Below are 22,260 nucleotides of genomic sequence, written 5' to 3'. Positions count from 1 at the left end.
GCATGGGAAACGGTCCTTGTTTGTTGATGGTTAGGAGTCATTGGAAACCCTTGGCAAGTGTGATTCTGGCAAAGGTGAAGCAGAGGAAATCAGATCAGAGAAATTCCGGAAGAGTGTTGTTTATTAAGGAGACTCATTGTGCATGCATGCTTCAGGACGCAGGGAGGGAGCGGGGAGAGGAGTGCAGCTGTACACAGGGCCAAACATCTGGGTTTTATTTTATAAGAGAAGGTATCCAAAAATAAGGGCTAGGACCCAAAGTACAGAAGGGAGCTAGGAGGGAAGAGGCAGGGCAGGGAGGTGTCAAGATGTGGGTGACAAAGGGCTTTCATGAAACCAGTGACTTAATGGGTATGTTTGATATGGGGTCCTGGATCATTACACATGCCTCCTGGCCCCTTGTAGGGAAATGCTTACCTCAAGGGCCACGACACCAGCACAAGGGAATGAGCTTCCTGGTGAAAAGGAGTGTGACAACACAACCTTCTCCTAGAGGGGGAAGGTGAGGTCGTCAGGGACACAACGTGATGGGAGAGGAAGCAACACATAGCACCTACAGATGGCAACAGCGGGATTAGAACGCTTGGAGAGGTACTGATGGGAAACAAGAAGCATTCTGACTCAGTCCAATTAATTAACACAACACAGGTTGTCCTACTCTTCCCTCTCATCACAAATCGTTCATTCATTGTCTTCAGTTTCTCCAGGATCGCCATCCTCCCATTTTCACTCAGGATTCCCAAACGTGACAAAATTGTTGACAGGGTTAGAACCATGCTGATAAGCAGTGAGAGAACAGTACAACCTAATTTACTCCATTTTGAATTTGTATTTTTACTTGCGCCTCATCTTTCCCTCCCCTTCTACTTCAAACTTCACAATAGCCCTTCCTTTGATGGGTGCATATTTTACCTAAGTAAATTACTCTGTGGTTGTAACCTTTAATTTCATCTTGATTAACTGTGTCTCCTTCCCCAATTGTCCCAATCTATGTTGAGGTTTTTTTTTTAATTTTTATTGGAGTACAGTTGATTTACAATGTTGTGTTAGTTTCTGCCGTACAGCAAAGTGAATCAGTTATACATATACATTTGGCCACTCTTTTTTAGATTCTTTTCCCTTATAGGTCATTACAGAGGACTAAGTGGAGTTTGCTATGCTATACAGTAGATCCTTATTAGTTATCTATTTTATATAGTAGTGTGTATATGTCAATCCCCATCCAGATCTATGTTGATTTAATGTAACTCTCGAGGGTGCCAACTTCCCCAGCCTAACACAGCGTCACACACAAACTGAATGTCTACCTATCCACTTACTCAGTCAGGTACAAGGACCAAAAAAGATGGATGCTAATTTCCTCTTAAATGAGCTTTTTCCACTTTCTTTTTCTTTATGCCTATTTGATTCTCTGACCTCAACATAAAGTGAACAGAAATCTAGAAAGAGAGAGAAAGAGAAGTCCATTCTGGAAGCAAAAGATAGAGCCTTTTCTATTTCATTGGCTGGTAACAAAGCCTGAAACTCCATCACTACGTTGCCTGGCAACCTAGAAAATATTGTTCTGATTAAACAAAAACTATCTGGAGTAAATTCACAATAAAACGGCTGAAAAGCATTGTATCATTCTGCACTCCACCATTAAGACATTCACAGCAGACACCTTGCGATAGTTCACTTTCAGGAAAACGAGAACAAATATACTGACATCAGGGAGAGGTAGCCTGGGGGTCAGGAAATGTACTGGACCGGGATCAGAAGTCCTGGGCAAGGCTCATAACCTTTGGGAGACTCGGGTTGTTTTTTTTTTTCATGTGCAAAAAGAACAAGTGGAATTAATGAACTGTGACATTTCATGATTCAAAAGAAACACTAAAAATGGAGAGCACAGCACCAGACATCTTTTGGAACAGCAGCATTTACTCTACCTGTGTAGGCCAAGAACAAGGATCCATGCCTAAAGGGTGAAACTCATCCATCTCACCTTAAATGTAATCCACAGTGGGGATTGGTTGGTTACCTATAGGCTATTGATGCCCTGTTATTACAAGAAACTCCCTTAATTTAGAAAAGCAGATGCTCAGCATTATGAAAACTGCTCATCTCATTAAGACAAAAATAGCTCCTGGAAATTTCTTCAAGACTATTCCAATGAGCAATCCCAGTGAAAAGGAGCCCTGGTGAATTAAAGCGACTTGCTTCTGGAAATCACAAATGAATAGATCATAAAGTTCTCCAAACAGAGAAGCTGCAGTCGAAAATTGAAAACGCCAGCAACCAAGCTTTGAAGAGTATAGGGTGGCGGTTAAAAAGCAGACTCGGGGTTCAAATCCTAACTCTACCACTTACTGGTTGAGCTGGTTTTTAACCTCTCTGCATCTCAGTTTATCCATCCTTATGTGGGTACAAAAAGAATACGCACCCCTTTTACGGTTATTGTAGAAATGAAATGAGTTAGTAACGTGTTTAGAATAGTGTTTGACATAGAGTTAGCTGCTGTTGTTATTTCTGGCATGAGCCACCAATTGTCCACAGCAGTGCTGGAGTCAGATGAACCTGGATTCAAAGCCCAGCGCCACTGGTTATTAGCAATGGCCCTTTGGGCAAGCTTCCTAACCTCTCTAAGCCTGGGCTTCTTCGTGTATAAAATGAGAAGAATCATAACGTACCTCCTGGAGTTTTTGTGAGGATTAAATGAGATCGTGCTTGTGACGAGATTAAATGAGATCGTGCTTGTGACGAGCACAGCGCAGTGTAGCTGCCATGAATCATTACTGCCCAGGGTTCATCAAGAAACTTCTCTGCAATTTCTTTAACTTCTCATTGTTGCTTTTTCCATGCCATAAGACATAACAATGTATGCCAAGACATTTCGATGAGGAAAGAATGGTCTTTCAACAAATGATCCTGTGAAAACTGGACATCCGTATGCAAAAAAATGAAGTTGCACCCCTTCCTCACATCATATACTAGAATTCCCTCAAAATAGATCAAAGACCAAAATAGAAGAGTTAAACTATTAAACTCTTAGAAAAAAACACAGGCATAAATCTTTGCGGCCTTGGATTAGGCAATGGTTTCTTAGCTACTGTACCAAAAGCACAAGCAACAAACGATAATTTAAAAATGGACAGATCGGACATCATCAAACTCAACAACTTTTGCACTTGAACTGACACCATCAAGAAAGTGAAAAAACAACCCAGAAAACAGAAGAAAATAACTGCTAATCATATACCTGATAAGGGACTTGTATCCAGAATACATAAAGAACTTTTATAATTCAATAATAAAAAGATAAATAACCCAGTTAATAGATGAGCAAAAGATCTAAATAGACATTTCCCCGAAGAAGATATACAAATGGTCAATAAGCACATGAAAAGATTCTCAAAATCACCAACCACCAGGGAAATGCAAATCAAAACCACAATGAGATATCACCTCACACCCACTAGGATGAATATGATAAAAAAGGAAGAAATAGGAAGTGCTGATGAGGATGCAGAGAGATTGAAACCCTCTGCTAGTGGGAATGTAAAATGCTGCAGCCACCTTGGAAAACAGCCTGACAGTTCCTCAAAGAATTAAACATAGAGTTAACATACAATCCAGCAATTCCACTCTTAGGTATATACCCAAGAGAAGTAAAAATATGTCCACACAAAAATTTGTACACTAACACTCAAAGCAACATTATTTACAATAGTCAGAAGGTGGAAATTGATGTCCATCGGCTGATGAATGCATAAATAAAATGTGTTACATCCATAAACTTGAATAATATTTAATAATTAAAACGAATGAAGTGCTAATAAATGCTACAGCATGGAAGAAACTTGAAAACCTTGAAGGAAGACAGTCACAAAAGACTACATGTTGTATAGATAGATTACATACATAAGAAAAATCCAGAATCTCAATCGATCCATTAGATTAGTGGTAGACGAGTGGTTCCCTGGAGGTGGCGGTGTGGAGGAAAGTGATTAGGGAGAAATGGGGAGTGAAAACTAATAGGTATGAGACTTCCTTTTTGGATCAGGAAATGTTCGAAAATGGATTGTGGTAATGGCTGCACAGCTGCGTATACTAAAAATCATTGAATGGTGCACTTTAAATGGGTGAATTGTATGGTGTGTGAATCGTATCTCAATAAAACTGTTTTTAAAGATAACAATGGAAATTTCAGAAGCCTCCTCAGCTTGGAGGACCAATTCTGTGGAACTTCAGATGGGCGCCAGACTTTTATCTTCCAGCAGAAACAGTAGGGGCTGGCAACAGAACCGTCTGGATAGATCCAGAGAGAGAGAGAGAGAGCTTGGAAGAGCCTCCAGAACCAGCTGCTGAATCCGTGTGAATTCCCTGTACCCCTTCCCTTTTTGGATTCACTGTCAAAAGTTCTGTGGAGATGCAGATACACAGTACCAACCCTCTTCCCCCCAATAAAACAGAACTGGGTCACAACGCCAAGTAAGCAGCTCATTTTCCCTGCTCAAACCCAATCACGTGAATCTAGCTGTAAGAACCCTCAGGAGAGGGACCACGACAAGGCAGGCTGTGTTTTGGAAGATGGCATCCCAAGGAGTTGAAACTGAGGAAACTAGAGAATATGCCCGCTTAGCAACAGTGTACAAATTGCGAGGATTCTGGTGTGGTATTTGAAGATTTACCTCAAAAAGGAGTATTGAGGTTTTGAGCTTTTAAGATAAAAAAAAGCTGTCTTCACAGAGTATTATTGCAAATTCCTCCTAACCACCTGGTAGTTAAAATTTGGGGTGTGTGAGATTGTGAGGAAAGAACTCAAAAGTTATATTGGAGCAGAAAAGTAGAAACTCAGAGAAACGGAAAATTTTAAGAACTCTTCTTTCCATCCTTTTTATTTCTCCTTTATTTAGTCTTATTTCTTTGCCTTTCTTCCTTTGTCCCTCTTTCACCTTGCTCTCTCCTGTCTGGTCGCCACATTTTCCAGGAAGCAGCTGACCAACAAGTCAGGACATGCAGACCACCCTGTCTTTGTATGCCAGCACCTACCACGGCACCTCATGAGAAATGGGAGCTCGAAATTAATTCTTGTTGGTTGAATTAAATGCTACTGCACAGCGATTGTTAGTTACACAAGCCCAATTTCTGTGCGTCAATGCCATTTCCTTGGTTTATGAAGCAGGAGAGATATATATTAGACCCTGGACCTGGATGTCTAACTGGTTATTCTCCGGGCCATTATTCTTTATATGCACATTCCTATTGCTTCACAGGAGTCTCCTGTGAAAACACATCAAGGCATTTCATTCTTCTAGGTCAGAGTCTGTGGCAGACTGTATTTTCCAAAGATGACCGCATTATTATGTTCCATCCTTACAATGTGATGTCGACACTTCCCCATTAAAAGGCGGGGTCTATGTTCCATCTCCTTGAACCTGAGTGGACCTTTGTAACTCTTCTACCAGTAGAGTACAGCTAATGGACTTCTAAGGCTAGGTTGTAAAAGGCAATGCAGCTTCCCTCTGGCTCTCCTTCTCTTGGGAGGCACACGTTGGGAATCACGAGCCGCCCTATAAGAAGTTTAGCCCTCGGAAGCTGCAGAGGGGCCGCACAGAGAGGGTGCTGCCCAAGGAGCCCCAGCTGTTCTAACCTTCAACTGTCTCAGCCTTTCCAGCCCAGGTACCAGAGTGTGAACGAGTGAGTCTCCGGACGGTTCCAGCCCCCAGGCTTCAAATCGCCCCGCTGAACACAGAGTGGAACAGAAATGAGCTATCCCCGCCCAGACTGAAGATTTGTGAGCAAAATAAATGTTGTTGTCGTTTTTAAACCAGCAAGTTCTCTTTACGGAGCTTCCTGGCACAGAATGTACTATGGTGCCTGCCCCTCGGTTACCACCAGGCAGAAGCTGCTCTGCAGGGCAGGGATAGAACAGAGAGAAGGTTAAGCTTTCCAAGGAATTAGACTTCTCCCTTCCTGGAAGTCTCCAGTCGGAAGTGCCTTCTGCGCACAATATGGAAATGTCCAAATAGCACCCATATTGGGATTGACACATACACACGACCGATACTATGTATAAAATAGATAACAACTAATGAGAACATAACTGTAGAGCACAGGGAACTCTACTCCGTGCTCTGTGGTGACCTGAACGGGAAGGAAGGCCAAAAGGGAGGGGATATATGTATATGTATGGCTGAATCATTTTGCTGTACAGTAGAAACTGACCCAACATTGTAAAGCAACTCTACTCCAATAAAAAAGTAATTTAAAAATAAAAAAAACAAATAGCACTCATCAGTTTTCCCATTTCTTTTAAAGGCATAATCTATTATATAATCTATTATATATGCTATTATATGTATTATATATTATATAATCTATGATATAATCTACTATATAAAAATATAATAGAGAGAAAGAGTACATAAGTATGATACCACTTTTATAAAGCTCAGAACCAACAAAACAAAATAACATTTTAGAGATACAAACAGATAAGGTAAAATTATAAGAAAGATGCAAGAAAATGGTCAAACACAAAATTAAGGGTAGAACCAGGGATGAGATCAGGCACACAGGTGTGATTGTGAGTGGTAGGTAAGTGGTAGGTTCAAGGGTACTTATTTGAATGTTACACTTTATAACTTACATATACATTACCTATATTCCGCTCTGTATGATATACTGCATAATAAAAAAAATGATTAAAAAATGAATGTTAGGACTTCCCTGGTGGTGCAGTGGTTGAGAATCTGCCTGCCAATGCAGGGGACACGGGTTCGAGCCCTGGTCTGGGAGGATCCCACATGCCGTGGAGCAGCTGGGCCCATGCACCACAACTACTGAGCCTGTGTGTCTAGAGCCTGTGCTCCGCAACGGGAGAGGCCACGACAATGAGAGACCCAAGCAAAAAAAAAAAAGAATGTTAGGTTAATAAATGTTTCCAACTTATAAAAGCAAAGCACAACACTTGGCATCGTGCCCAATGAGTGGCCCAGTCCTGGCCTCACTACATATTCTGTCTCATGCTGATTTACCCATGTTCTTGCCCCGTTCACATGGACTCTGTCCAGTTCCCAGCCCCGGTCCCCTCTCCGCAGGACCCTTGCTGAGTCCTCACAACTGGATCCCGGTCCACGTCTCCCTCCCTCAAACCCACTGCAGTCCAGTGAGCCTTCTTGAAGCAGAACTAAACCTGCCTTTCACAGCTCAGTAACCCTCAGTGACCCCTCGTGGCCCTGGCATTAAAATCTAGAGCCTGACTTTCTTAGCCTGCCATTCAAGGCCTCCACAATCCAGCTGCTTCATGCTCTTTAAGCTCCAGCCAAACCAGGCCATTTCCCACTCATGCCTCAGACCTCCCACCTCCATGCCTTCGTCCTATGGATCCCCTCGCCTCTCTCCTACTTCTCCACGTTTCCGTCCCTGAAATCCCACTTCAAATACCTCCACTGACATGAGGCGTTTCCCGACCCACCACCCGGGTTAGTCACACGCACAGGTGTTCCCACCTCTCAACTCGGGTAAGACTCTCTGTTATCGAGTGGGACTGTTACCACTTTCAGAGCCTCGCTATTGGGTAAGTCAGGTCTGTTCACCTCCCCTGTGAGACCACAGGTTCCTTTAGGGTGGAGGCCATATCTGATTCATTTTTTTGTCCTCACACTTCCTTACACATACCAACTATTCAATCTTTTTAGAATGAATGTATCACACACTGAATGGATTCCACATCAAGATCTACCCTCAGCAAAACTACAAAGTGAAGAAAACTTGTCCTTGGTATCGCCAATTGCCCTTCCCTGTGAGGAGCTTAAGCCCTCCCTACCCAGCTACCCAGTACTTCAGACCTATGCCCAGACAGAACCTGCTTTGGGAAAAATATCTGATAAATTCATTCATACCACTGTATAAACTACTGAGAAGGCTTCTGATGGAACTGCCCTTTCCTGAGAAGTACTTATTTTGTTAGCGGAAGCCAAAGTCAAAGAATATATCTGTACTGGGTTGAATAGTATCCCCCTGAAATTCATGTCCCCCCCCCCTCACAGAACCTCAAATTGTGACCTTATTTGGAAAAAAGGTCTTTCTAGATGTAATTGTTAAATTAAGGTGAGGTAATACTGGATTAGGGTGGGCCCTAAATCCAACAACCAGTGTCCTTATTAGAAGCCCATGAAAGACACAGACGCAGAGGGAAGATAGTCACGTGAAGAAGCAGAAATTGGAGTGAAGCAGCTACAAGCCAAGGAATACCAGGGATTTCCAGAAACCACCAGAAGCTAGAAAGAGGCAAGGAAGGATTCTTCCCTAGAGCCTTCAGAGGGATCATGGTCCTGCCAACACCTTGATTTTGGAACTCTGGACTCCAGAACTGTGAGAGAACACATTTCTGTTGATTTAATTCACTGAGACTGTGTAGGTGTTTGGTTACAGCAGCCCAGAAAGCCATCTGAAATGCTGGATTACCAGGCACCAGTGAACCTGTGGGAGAGATATATTGGGAGAAGATCCTAAGTGCCCTAGGAGAGACCTACCCCACCTGTTCTACCTGCCCCCAACCACGGGGCTTGGCAGGTGAGAGGAAAAAGTAAGACTGAGACTTGGGTGAACTCTCAGTCATCACTACTGACACCTTGCAAAATGTCAATGGATGAACAGCCACCTCTTTTTGCGGTGGGTTTGTTCAGCTGCCTGCTGGGCAGGCTGAGACCAAAGTCAGGATCAGGGCTAGGAATACACGGACTAATACAGTGGCTACTAAACTCTTGGTGTCATTAATCCCTCTGAGAACACGGTATGATCTAAGGACACTCTGCCAAGAAATACGTTCACATATCCCCTCAAATTTGCATAGAGTTTCAGCAGTTTCACAGGTCCCCTGAAGCCCCTCCATGGGGTAAGAAGATTTGATTGTCTAATACAACAATGATATGGCTAAACTGAAACTTACAGAAGATGTACACTTCCTGCAATGATGAGTAGCTTTGTTTCTGTATATGAGCACTAAGTACAGGCGAGGAGGACACCAAGTCCTTGGCATTAGATAGATCTTGAGTCAAATCCCGGCACTCCTTTTCACTAATAAATTTATTTAAACTCTCTCAGCATCAGTTGTCTTGTCTGAAAAAGGAGGAATAGCAATACCTACCTCCTACAGCTATGTGAGAATAAAAGAGAAGTAAAGTTACTTACACACTCCCGACGTGCCCTGGCCTCCCCCTGCATAGGGCTTTGCTCTCTTGTAATCATTCGAATAGCAGTTGTTCAGTGGCTGTCGCCCCCAGTGGATCATAAGCTTCTGGAGAGCGTTATTCACAACTATATTCCCGGGGGCTCTATAATTGTTGACAAAATGATTTGCTCCGCACCGGGCCTGGTGCACGGTATGGGCTTGATAAATGATAGCTCTTATTAACATCCAGCTCAAACTGATAAAAACAGGGACACATTGCTAGTCAGCAAAAGGCTATCTGCTGAGACCTTTGACCTCAGTATTGAGAAAGTAAGTGGACTCCATGAAAAAGGAACGAGTATTGTATCCTCTGTTGCCACCTCCAAGCAGAGAAGCAGGGGATTCAGAGGCGCAAAGTCTACCACCCACACAGTTCACCGGGAAATGAACTTCTGCCCCCAGTTCTGGTCCACACAGCAGCTTTTGAACCTCAGCCTGATCTGTGTGTCCAAATGAACAAGACACCTACTGATGAGTGGGAGGCTATATCATCTCCTGCAAGAGACCGAGCCCTTTCCCAACTAGGTGTTACTTTTGATTTCCTTCAAGTACGATCAAGGTGGGTGAAGTCGGGGGGGCTGCTAGAAGGCTGTGAGGTGTGGGCTGGCTGAGTCAGTACTGGTCACATTCCCCTTGGGAAATTCCCAGGGGGAGGGGAGCGGAGGGCACTTGTCAGCTGGGAAATTAACCAGGCATGACTTCCAGAGCAATGGGTGGGTTATAATCCGGGTCTAATGAATGGATAGAATCCTGGGGTGGAAGTGAGATCTGTGCTTGGAATGAAGTCCTTCACCTTGACCCTCTCTGTCTCCAAATGATAGTATTTCCCACCTCTCTACTTCCCAGGAATGTCATTAGTATAAATAAGATGGAATGATCAATACATATTTTTAAAAACGGAAAAAGTACTTATGAAGTAGACAAATGAAATATAAGAGAACTGGGTGGATTTTCACGTTGTGTTACTTTTATAAGCAAAAAGAAATTGTAAAAAAATACTATTGAAAAACCTTTATGCATGGTATTATGAATATTATTATACTAGCCTCCACCTCGCACCAAGGAACAGGTTCCCTCATTCTAGGGGATGGAGCCCCAGCCAAGGAATTAAGGTCCTTGGGTACTTTTTATTTGATTAGCTGCCCAAAGGAGCAAAAATATACATGGCCAACCAAACAAGTAAAAAAATGTGTTAGAGACATTTTAAGCTTCCTCCCATATCCTCATGTTTTAAATAAACATGTATTTCAAATTCTTAAAGACAGACTGGTAAATAAACTTTCATAAAAGGATTACAGGGTAGAAGTTCAGGGCGCTGAGGGGCTTCATGAAAGAACTCTAGTGATAAGGACCCTTTCCTCCCAAAGATAAGCTCCCAGGGAAAACTTCTCCCACAACATGGATCTGGCTTTCTTGGGTGAGTGACTTCTGTGACACAAGACAAAGGACTATTCCCTAGGACAGGAGAACGAACAGGCTTTTCATTAATAATGATTTTCATTTTATCAGACATCAACTATGCGTTAGATACTTTCTGTGCATTACTGCCGACCCTCAAAACAACCCTCAAAACAAGCCACTTTCTGTGCATTACTGCCAACCCTCAAAACAAGTCTCAGTTTATAAATGAGGTTGAGAGGGCACAAGAGACATATGAGAGCATTATATTTATGTTTATTATACTTAGGAAAGATCATTATACTATGGAAGGTGGCCCAGGTTTTGAACCCAGGCCCCTGTGCTCTGTCAGCTCAACCTTCCTTCTGCCACGCTTAAGGTCGTTCCCAGTGAAACCCACAGCGGGTGGCACTGCTCGCCTTGGAGGGTGAACATAATCACATGGGGTCCAGCTGGGCATTTCTGCGGGCTGGGCTATGCCTCTTCTCTAAACTAGGACACATACTGCCAGAAATCCAACACTGAGCTAGACAACCCCTTATTTTAGCTTCTACCCAGTAAAATGAAAATTTAAAAGCCAGACATGAAAAAATATTTTTAACATTTTATTACAGAAAATTTCAAACACACACAAAAGTGAAGAAAGTGGTAAAAATTAACCCCCCTGTACCCTGACCCGGCTCCAACTACCATCAACAGTTTACCGTTCTTACTTCATCTATTCCTCTTATTTTCTGGAATATTTTAAGCCAGTCCCAGGCCTCATATTATATTACCTGGAAATTTCAGTACTGATCATCATCCATAAAGACTTAAATTTAACATGACGACAGATCCATTATCGCTCCCAAGAAAAGTAGTAATAATTACTTAATATTATTTCTTTTTTTAATTTTTATTGGGGTATAGTTGTTTTACAATGTTGTGTTAGTTTCTACTGTACAGCGAAGTGGAGCTCCCTGTGCTATACAACAGGTTCTCATTAGTTATCTATTTTATACATATTAGTTAGTGTATATATTTCCTAATGTATTCGATTTTCCCCCAATTGTCTCCGAAATGTCTTCTTACAGTCGTGGTTTTTTTGTTTTGTTTTGTTTCCAGCCTCCCAGCGCGGCTTGTAGGATCTTAGTTCCCCGACCGGGGATTGAACTCGGGCCCTCGGCAGTGAACGCTCGGTGTCCTAACCACTGGACCACCAGGGAATTCCCCATAGTTGGTTTATTGAATTCAGTCCACACCTTACAAAATATGGCTGTTTCGGTCCTATCCGATTTCTTTTTTTAGGGAAAAATATTTCACAAACAAGGGAATCTTACTGCTGGGTGGTCAAAGATGTTCCTTTCACAGTGAGCTCAGGAAGACAGAACCACCCAAGCAAACGACATTATCTGAGCAGTGTCCTTCCCGTTGGTTGAAATTATCTCAATGTTATGAACCGATTCCTGTCACAGCTGTGGGCACAGAGTGTATTTTTATTGTAATGAATAATGTGTGGACCAATGAAGGAAACAGAATGTGTATAGCACGGGTGAGAAGTGAACTTGGTGATCGCCTGAATAACCAACGCGGTTGTCCGGAAGTAAAAGAACTTTTTCTTCGAAATAAATAAATATATAAATGCAGCACTAACAATCATTGCAAACTATCCTTTGAAATACAGAAATTCTTTTTAAAATTAAGAATAAGTTTTACACTCTCCCTCCTTTAGAAACTAAGGCCTCGCTGTTGAAGTCATGTTTGTGTTTTCTAATTCACATAAAAGAAAATGAGGAATGGATAAACGACATGAGCACTCCCTTTGGGCCTCAGCTTCTTTAGCTTCACAACGGTGGCGTCTAGGAGGGAGATGATGATCTTCAAAAGGTGCTTCCAGGGGCTTCCCTAGTGGCGCAGTGGTTGGGCGTCCGCCTGCCGATGCAGGGGACACGGGTTTGTGCCCCGGTCCGGGAGGATCCCACATGCCGCGGAGCGGCTGGGCCCGTGAGCCATGGCCACTGAGCCTGCGCGTCCGGAGCCTGTGCTCCGGAACGGGAGAGGCCACAACAGTGAGAGGCCCGCGTACCGCAAAAATAAAAAAAAAGGTGCTTCCAGTTAACCAGCTGGGGTGGAGACCGGCCCCCCGCTTCAACACTGGGACACTCGATCCCCAGGTTGCCTGGCATCTTGGCTGCCGGGGACTCACAGATGAGTCCCTCCACAGAAACTATTTTTGGCCCAAGTTCACATTCCCTTTCTAGGCGCTACGCACGGCCATGGATGTGGAAGGTATGAAGGCCCAGGACCAAGCCTCAACTGAGAAGACACTGAAGGGCCTTCCTCTTTTAAGGAAGGCCAAGAGTTCTGTGGCAAATGCTTCACAATCCAGCATCCCTTTCTGCCCAGTCCGGCTCCCCTACCCCTAAGAGGTAATGTCCTCAAGAACACTCCCCAATAAACGTTCCCCGCACCAGCCTGAGCATCAGGGTCCATGTCCTGGGCACTGACCTACAAGAGTATCTGTGATTCCACGAGCTGCAGGTCATCAGCTGGGACCCTAGTGAGCTTCTCTGCCTCTCAAATCCCAACATTTATGGTTCAAGTACAGTGGTGTGGCAGCCAGAAAGGAGGTGGCTCCCTTTTGAACACAAGCGTTCCAAGGCCACAGGGCTGAGAAAGCCACACTCAGAGCGAGCTGGCAGCCCAAATTCCTCCAAGGTCAGCTTATTTGCACAGTCACACACAGTTACAACTGTCATCCTCAGTTGTGAACCCAGAAAGAGTTGTAAACAAAACTGCCCAGAAATGACAAAGACAACAAGATTTCTATGTAATAATTGACACAGCAGCCAGGTTGGGCCTTTTAAAACAAAAATCAGGTCATGTCACCCCCAAGCTCAAAACCCTCCAAAGGAGAGCCACTCTTCCCATCTTACTCAGAATAGAATCCCACATTCCTACCTTGGACTCTAAGGTCTAACGTGATGCAGATTGCCTCTCTGGCCTCATATCCTACCACCCTCTCCCTTATTCACTCTGCAACAATGAACACTGGCCTTCTTGCGATTTCCAGAACATTCCAAGACCACTCCTACCTCAAGGCCTTTGCCTGTGTGGTTCCTTCCGAAGTGCTCTTCCCCTGGATGGCTACATGGTTCCATCCTCACTTCCTTCAGGTCTCTTATCAAATGCCACATTATTAAGGATGCCTTCCTGCCTTTTCCATAGGAGGATCCTCAAAATAGGGTACGTGCCTCCAGATATACGAAATCTTCCCAAGGAACACCTAGGCACTTATATAGTTTTAAGAGAAATACCTTTTGGAGCCTCAAGTTCTACCTTCATTCTTTCCTAAACTGTTTGACTTGACTAGGGTCAAGTATCTTACAAGTTCCCTCTTCTTACTTCCTCTTTCAAAACAGATCCTTCTGTCACTTTACAAAAGAAATATTTACCTCTTCCTCATCCCAGATCTTATAATGATGGCTTGTCCATGTAAAACCTCCAGGTTGCCAGGCAAAGTTTTACTTGGAAGGTTGAGGTTGCATCTGAGAAAGTGTACAACACTAACGAGTAAATAAAATATTTTCTTGCAGCTCAAGTCGTTTCTAATTCATTGTTTTTAACAAAATGCAAGAAGTTCCTAATAGATTTATTCACTATATTCATCTAAAAATAATTTTTGATGAAAGATCCCCAAGTGATTTGGGCATCTAAATCAGAAGGAGTTCAGAGAATTGGATGACACTGCTCTAAGAGAATCTTTCCACTCCTATCTACTTACGTATGCAGACAAGATTTCTTAGCACTTACATCTCTAAAAATCAAAAATAGTTACAGAATTGATATCAAATCTTGTATCATTCAAACAACATTATATTCAGCCAAGGATATTTGAATTTAAGTTATATTCTTTACAACTACTAATGATAAAATTTAGAAGTTCATTTAAAAATGGTGAGAATCAACACTACTGATCCCATAGACATTAAAAGGAATAAAGGAATATTATATAAAATTCTATGGCCACAAGTTTGATAACTTAGATGAAAAGGACCAATTCCTTGGAACACACAAACTAACAAAATTCACACAAGGAGAAATAGATAATCTAAATAGACCTATATCTATAAGAGAAATTGAGTAAGTAATTAGTAACTTTCCTAAAAAGAAAGCACCAGGCCCAAATGGTGTCACTGAGGAGCATTAACCAAACTTCTGTGGAACAAATTATACCAATTTTCTACAATCTCTTCCAGAAAATAGAAGCAGAGGGAATACTTCCTAACTCATTCTATGCAGCAAGGATTACCCTAATACCAAGACCAGATAAAGATATTACAAGAAAACTACAGACCAGTGCCTCTCATGAACAGTCACAAAAATCCCAACAAAATATTAGCAAGTCAAATCAAACAATGTATAAAAAGAATTACCACAACCAAGTGGGATTTCTGAACTGAAAATTTGTGCTCTTTTACCAGCCTCTCCCTATTTCCCCCATCCCCAGCTGCTGGCAACCACTTTTCTACTTTGTTTCTGTGATTTTGACTTTTTTCCCCCTAGACTCCACATGTACGTGACACCATTGTCTTTCTGTGTCTGGCTTATTTCACTCAGCTTGATGACCTCCAGTTTCACCCATATTGTCATAAATGGCAGAATTTCCTTCTTTTTTTATTTTTTATTTATTTTTTGCAGTACACGGGCCTCTCACTGTTGTGGCCTCTCCCGTTGCGGAGCACAGGCTCCGGACGCGCAGGCTCAGCGGCCATGGCTCACGGGCCCAGCCGCTCCGCGGCATGTGGGATCTTCCCGGACCGGGGCACGAACCCGTGTCCCCTGCATCGGCAGGCGGACTCTCAACCACTGTGCCACCAGGGAAGCCTCCTTCTTTTTTAAGGCTGAATAACATTCCAGTGTGTGTATATATCTATATCACTTTTCCTTTATCCATTTAGCAATTGACAGACACTTAAGTTGTTTCCATACATTGGCTAAATGTGAATAGTGCTGCAATTAGTATGGGAATACAGATAGCTCTTCAAGATAATGAATTCATTGCCCTTGGATATATAGCCAGAAGTGGGATTGCTGGATCATATGGTAGGTCCACTTCTAATTTCTTGAGGAGCCTCTATAATGTTTTCCCTAGTGGCTATAATTCCAGTTTTCATTCTCACCAACAGAACACAAGAGTTCCTTTTTCTCCACATCCTCACCAGCATTTGTTATATGTCATCTTTTTGATAATAGATATCCTAACAGGTATGAGGCAATATCTCATTATAATTTTTATTTGCATTTCCCTGATGATTAGCGATGTTGAGCACATTTTCATGTATGTGTTGGCCATTTGCATATCTTTTTTGGGGGGGAAATGTCTATTTAGGTAGCTTGCCCATTTTTTACTTAGGTTATTATTATTAATTATTATTATTATGCTCTTGAGTTGTATGAATTTCTTGTATATTTTGGATATTAATCCCTAATCAGATATGTGGTTTATAAATATTTTCTCCTATTCCCTGGGTTGCCTTTTCATTTTGTTGATAGTCTCCTTTGCTGTGTAGCAGCTTTTTATTGTCATATCCCATTTGTTTACTTTTCCTTTTGTTGCCTTTGTTTTTGATGTCAAATCTAAAAAAATCATTGCTAAGATCAATATCAAGGAGCTTACCCTCTATATTTTCTTCTAGGAGTTTTATGGTTTCAGGTCTTATGTTCAAGTTTTTAATCTATTTTGAGTCCATTTTTCTCTATGGTGTAAGGGAGTGGTACAGTTTCATTCTTTTGCATGTGGCTATCCAATTTTCCCAATACCATTTATTGAAACTACCTTTTCCCCATTGTGTATTCCTGGTTCCTTTGTCATAATTAATTAACTGTATATGCATGGGTTTATTTCTGGGATCTCTATTCTGTTCCATTGATCTCTGTGCCTCTTTTTATGCCAATACCATACTGTTTTGATTACTCTAGCTTGTTAATACAGTTTGAAATCAGGAAGTGTGATGCCTCCAGCTTTGTTCTTTCTCAAGATTGTTTCAGCTATTCAGAGTATTTTTTAGTTCCATACAAATTTTAGGACTGTTCTATTTCTGTGAAAAATGCCATTGGAATTTTGACAGGGATTGCATTGAATCTGTAGATCACTTTTGGTAGTATGAGCATTTTAACAATTAATTCTTCCAACTCATGAACACAGAATATCTTTCCATTTATTTGTGTCTTCTTGACTTTCATCAACATCTTGTAGTTTTCAGTGAACAGATCTTTCACCTCCTCAGTTAAAATTATTCCAAAGTATTTTATTATTTTTTTTGTAATAATTGTAAATGGGATATATTCTTCATTTCTCTTTCTGATAGTTCCTTGTTGGTGTACAGAAATGCAACTGATTTTTGTATATTGATTCTGTTTCCTACAACCTTAGTGAATTCATTGTTAGTTCTAACAGTTTTTCGGTGGAATATTTAGGGTTTTCTACATATAAAATTATGTCGTCTATAAATAAAGACAATTTTATTTCTTGCTTTCCAATTTGGATGCCTTCTATTTCCTTTTCTTGTCTAATTTTGCTCTGGCTAGGACTTCAAATACTATGCTGAACAAAAATGGTGAGAGTGGGAATCCTTGTCTTGCTTCTGATCTTAGAGGAAAAGCTTTCAGCTTTCCACCATTGAGTATGATGTTGCCTTGGGTTTGTCTCATATAGCTTTTATTCTGTTGAGGTACATTCCCTCTATACCCAGTTTGTTGAGAGTCTCAATCATGAAACATGTTGAATTTTGTCAAATGCTTTTTCTACATCTATTGAGATGATGATGATGATTTTAATCCTTCATTTTGTTAACGTGGCATATCACATTTATTGATTTGTGGATGTTGAACCATCCTTGCATCCCTGAAATAAATGCCACTTGATTATGGTGTACAATCCTTTTAATGAAATGTTTAATTCAATTTGTTAATATTTTGTAGAGGAATTTGTATCTGTGTTCATCCGGGATATTGGCCTATAATTTTTTTTTCTTGTGGTGTCTTTCTCTGGCTTTGGTATCAGAGTAATGCGGGCCTCATAAAATGAGTTTGAAAATGTTCCCACCTCTCCTGTTTTTTGGAAGAATTTGAGATGCATTGGTATTAATTATTCTTTAAATGTTTGGTAGAATTCACCATTGATGCCATCTGGTCCTGGACCTTTCTTTGTTGAAAAGTTTTTGATTACTGATTCCATCCCCTTACCAGTAATTGGTCTGTTCAAGCAGACCAAAACTTCAAGCAAGTTTCTTCATGATTCAGTCTTGGTAGGTTATATGTTTCCAGGAATTTACCCATTTCTTCTAGCTTGTCCAGTTTGTTAGTGTATAATGTTCATAGTAGTCTCTTATGATCCTTTGTATTTCTGTGGTATCAGCTGTAATGTCTCCTCTTTCACTTCTAATTATATTTATTTAAGTCTTCTCCCTTTTTTTCTTGGCAAGTCTACCTAAAGGTTTGTTTCTTTTGTTTATCTTTCCAAAAAAACAGCTCTTAGTTTCATTGATCTTTTCTATTTTCATTTTATTTTCTATTTCATTTATTTGCTCTCTGATCTTTATTTCCTTCTAACCTCGTTTAGTTTGTTGGGCTTTGTTAGGGCTTAATTTGTTCTTCTTTCTCTAGTTCCTTGAGGTGTAAAGGTGGGTTGTTTCTTTGAGTTCTTTCTTTTTTCTTAATGAAAGTATTTATCACTATAAACTGCCCTCTTAGAAGTGCTTTTGCTGCATCCCATACATTTTGGCATCTTGTGTTTCCATGTTGTGTTTCCATCTTCATTTGTCTCAAGATTTCTTAAATTTCCTTTGATCTTTCATTGACCAATTGGTTGTTCAGGGGCATGTTGTTTAATTTCAACATATTTATGAATTTTCCACATTTATCCTTGTAATTGCTTTTGAGTTTCATATCTTTGTGACCAGAAAAGATGATTGATATGATTTTAATCTTCTTCAATTTATTAAGACTAGTTTTGTGGCCCAACATATGATCTATTCCAGAGCATGTTCCATGTGTACTTGAGAAGAATGAGTATTCATCTTAGATTTAATGCAAACCCAAGCAAAAAAATCCCAGCAGATGATTTTGCAGAAAACAATGAGCTGATCCTAAAATTTATATGGAAATGTGAAATGCCTAGAGTAGCCAAAACAATATATAAAAAGAAGAACAAAATTGAAGACTTGCATCTCCTCATCTCAATACGTACTATAAAGCTATATAGCTAAGTGTGGCTCTACTGCAAACAGTGTGGTACTATTGTAAAGACAGGCATATAGATGAATGAAGGAGAATTAAGAGTCAAGGATAAATCCTTATTTTTACGGTCAATTGATTTTCAACAAAAATTCCAAGACAATTCAACTGGGAAAAGATAAGTTTTTTCAACAAATGGTGCTGGGACAATTGGATACTGACAAGTAAAAAAGATTAATTTAGACCCTTACCACACACCATACACAAAAATCAACTCAAAAATGGATCTAAGGGACCTCCCTGGCAGTCCAGTGGTTAAGACTCTGCACTTCCACTGCGGAGGACAAGGGTTCGATCCCTGGTCAGGAAACTAAGATCCCGCATGCTGCGCAGTGCAGCCAAAATAAATAAATAAATATCAATCAATCAGTCAATAAATGCTTTTAAAAAATGCCTCTAAGACCTAACTATAAGTGCCAAAACTTAAAAAAAAAAAAAAAAGAGCTAAAACTTTAAAACTTCTGGAAAAAAATATAAAAGAAAATCTACATGATCCTGGGGTGGGCAAAGACTTAAAAATCACACCAAAAGTATGGTCCATAAAATAACTATTATATTTGATTTTAAACCTTTAAAACCTTTTGTTCTTCGAAAGACACCATTAAGAAAACAAAAAGCCAAACCCCAACCTGGGAGAAAACATTTGCAAATCCTGTATCTGACAGAGGATTTGCATCCAGAATATATAAAGAACTTATGCAACTCAATAACAAGACAAAAACAATTTCTAAAATTAGGCAAATGATTTAAATAGACATTTCACCAAAGAAAATATGCAAATGGCCAATAAGAACTTGAAAAGATGTTCAACATTAGAGAAATGCAAATTAAAACCAAAATGAGAAAACACTTTACGCCCACTGAAATGGTTATAATCAGAAAGATAGGCTGGGAACAGGGCAAAGCAAGCATTGGCAAGGATGTGGAGAAACTGGAACCTGCATACATTGCTGGTGGGAGTGTGAAATGGTACAACCATTTTGGAAAACAGTTTCCACACCTAGGTATCTGCCTAAGATAAATTAAAACATATGTTTGGATGAAACTATTCATAGCAGCATTATTTATAACGGCCAAAATCTGAAAACAATCCAAATGTCTATCAGCTGGTAAATGGATACACGAAATGTGTTATATTGTACAATGAAATACCGTTCAGAAATTAAAAGGAACAAACGACTGATAGAGAGGAGGAAAGAAATATAATTGTACAATGAATTAGGTTAAAAAACTTTATGCTCTTGAGTTTGAATTGGAAGTAACAGCATGAATTAAGATGTATTTTACCTTAAACCCTTTTTTCTAGCTTTGCCCACTAAAAATCCTAGTGAAAAATAACCTACCCGGTATTAATGAGCCTCCTAGCGCCCAGACTATGGTCTCTGAATACAATTTTCCACCAAAAAGAACAAGTACTCCTTGAAGAAATGATTGACTCCAGATCTGTGGCACAAAATGTACCAGATGAGCCTGGAAATTTTTGTCATACCACCAAAAAAAAAAAAGAAGCTACCAACAACTACAAGAGTCATGTCCAAAAGAATGGAGATGCCAAGTTGCTTAGATTCCAATCTGCACAAAATGGAACAACCAAGCATCAAAGAGGACAATTACCACAATAAATCGAAGCACTTCCAGTAAGTCTGGATCTCTGACTTTATAGTGACAGTAAAAAACAAAACAAAACTCAATGGTTGTCTTTGGACGATGCTAGGGAATCAACTCATTATTTTGAAAAATAATAAAGCAAAAGAATTAAGCATCTATCTTGCCTTTCATATTCAAATTCATCCTTAGGAGACCAAATGGTTTAAGAGGACAAGTTTATCTTACAGAAGTAATAAAGGCAGAAGTAGAAAACCACCATTTTGCAATCCTAATGAAATAACAGACTTAGGCAATAATTATCGAAGGTTGCTAACATCAAGAAAAGAGATAAATCACACACCATGACACTCTGTTGGAAGTACACTACACCATTCATGATGTAATCATGCTAAAGAAAAGAACTGAACTTGAATGAGTCTCTAAACCCAACTTACAGGAAATACAGGGGGAGAGAAACATGTTAAATAATATCTCAATGATGCAGCTGACAAAATCTAGACTTCAGGAAATTCTAAAGGCAAAGACCTATTTCTTCACTTAAAAAAAAAAGAACTGTTATAGAGGGCAAACCTATACATTAAAAGAGACTTAGAAGACATCACCCAATCACAGTATAAGGGCCCTAATAAAATCATGATGTAAACAAACCATTAAAAATGTTTAAGTGTTTTAGGACTGGATTGTGGTGATGTTTACACAACTGTATAAATTTACTAAAAATCAAGCTGTACATTTACAATGGGTGAAGTTTATAGTTTGTAAATTATACCTCAATAAAACTGAAAAAAAAGTGTGTCAGACTATCAGGGAAATGTGAACACCAATGGATAATAAAGAATTATTATTAATTGTTGATTTTTTAAGGCATGATAATCATATTGTGGTTTTAAATAAAGAGTGCTGAAGTATTTGCAGATACAGAGAATTTGAAGCATTTGAATTCAAAGCTCTCTGGTGTGGGGTGAATGAGGGCTAGAGGTGTCAAGTCTGGATAACAATACTCTTCTACATTTGTGTTCTATAATAAAAAGAGTGAGGTATAAAAAGATGATTGAGAAACAAAAAGGAAAAAAGAAAAAGTGAGGAAGAGAAAGTCTTTTAATAAATCAGTTCTCTCTTCCTTCATTATTTAGTTCTTATCTTTCCACCTTTGATGTTAATGCAAATGCCTTGTGGGAATGAATGGCATATAAATAATAACATTGTAAACCAGATGCTGTACCTTCATAACTATACAATGCATGGAACTACTGCCTCTCACCCCAGGGATGTTGCAAGGAAACTGGAAACCAGCCACGTACGTGGACTTGACCCACAAATGATGGGCAATGATCAGAGTATGTTTTAGTCATGGTTCACACACGTCCCAATGCCGCATACAGACTTCATATGATTTACTATAGTCAGGCTGATGAAGTAAGATCCCCAGATCCATTCAACAGCTTTTTATAAAGTAAAATACTTCACACTTCATGGAAGTCAGAGCTTACGTATCCATAAGTAACGTTATAGCAGGAAGATTCTGAATAAGAGCTGAGCTTTCCCCACAAAATTTGGTAAAACAGCCCTGCAGAGTATAAAGGCCTCACAATAGCTTTGCGTAATGGTTCATATTGGTTTACACAGTTTATTTCATTCTAACTCCCCCACCTCTTTTTTTTTCTTGAATCCTAGATTATTTGTTCCAGAATCATCAGTTCCAGGAGCTGGTTTGGGGGATGTCATTCAACCCAGAACAGTGTTAGTATGATAAACCATCT

This window comes from Neophocaena asiaeorientalis, unplaced genomic scaffold (genome assembly GCF_003031525.2).
Source record: "Neophocaena asiaeorientalis asiaeorientalis breed wild unplaced genomic scaffold, Neophocaena_asiaeorientalis_V1.1 scaffold59, whole genome shotgun sequence".
Lineage (NCBI taxonomy): Eukaryota > Metazoa > Chordata > Mammalia > Artiodactyla > Phocoenidae > Neophocaena > Neophocaena asiaeorientalis.
Note: the sequence above shows the minus strand (reverse complement) of the source record.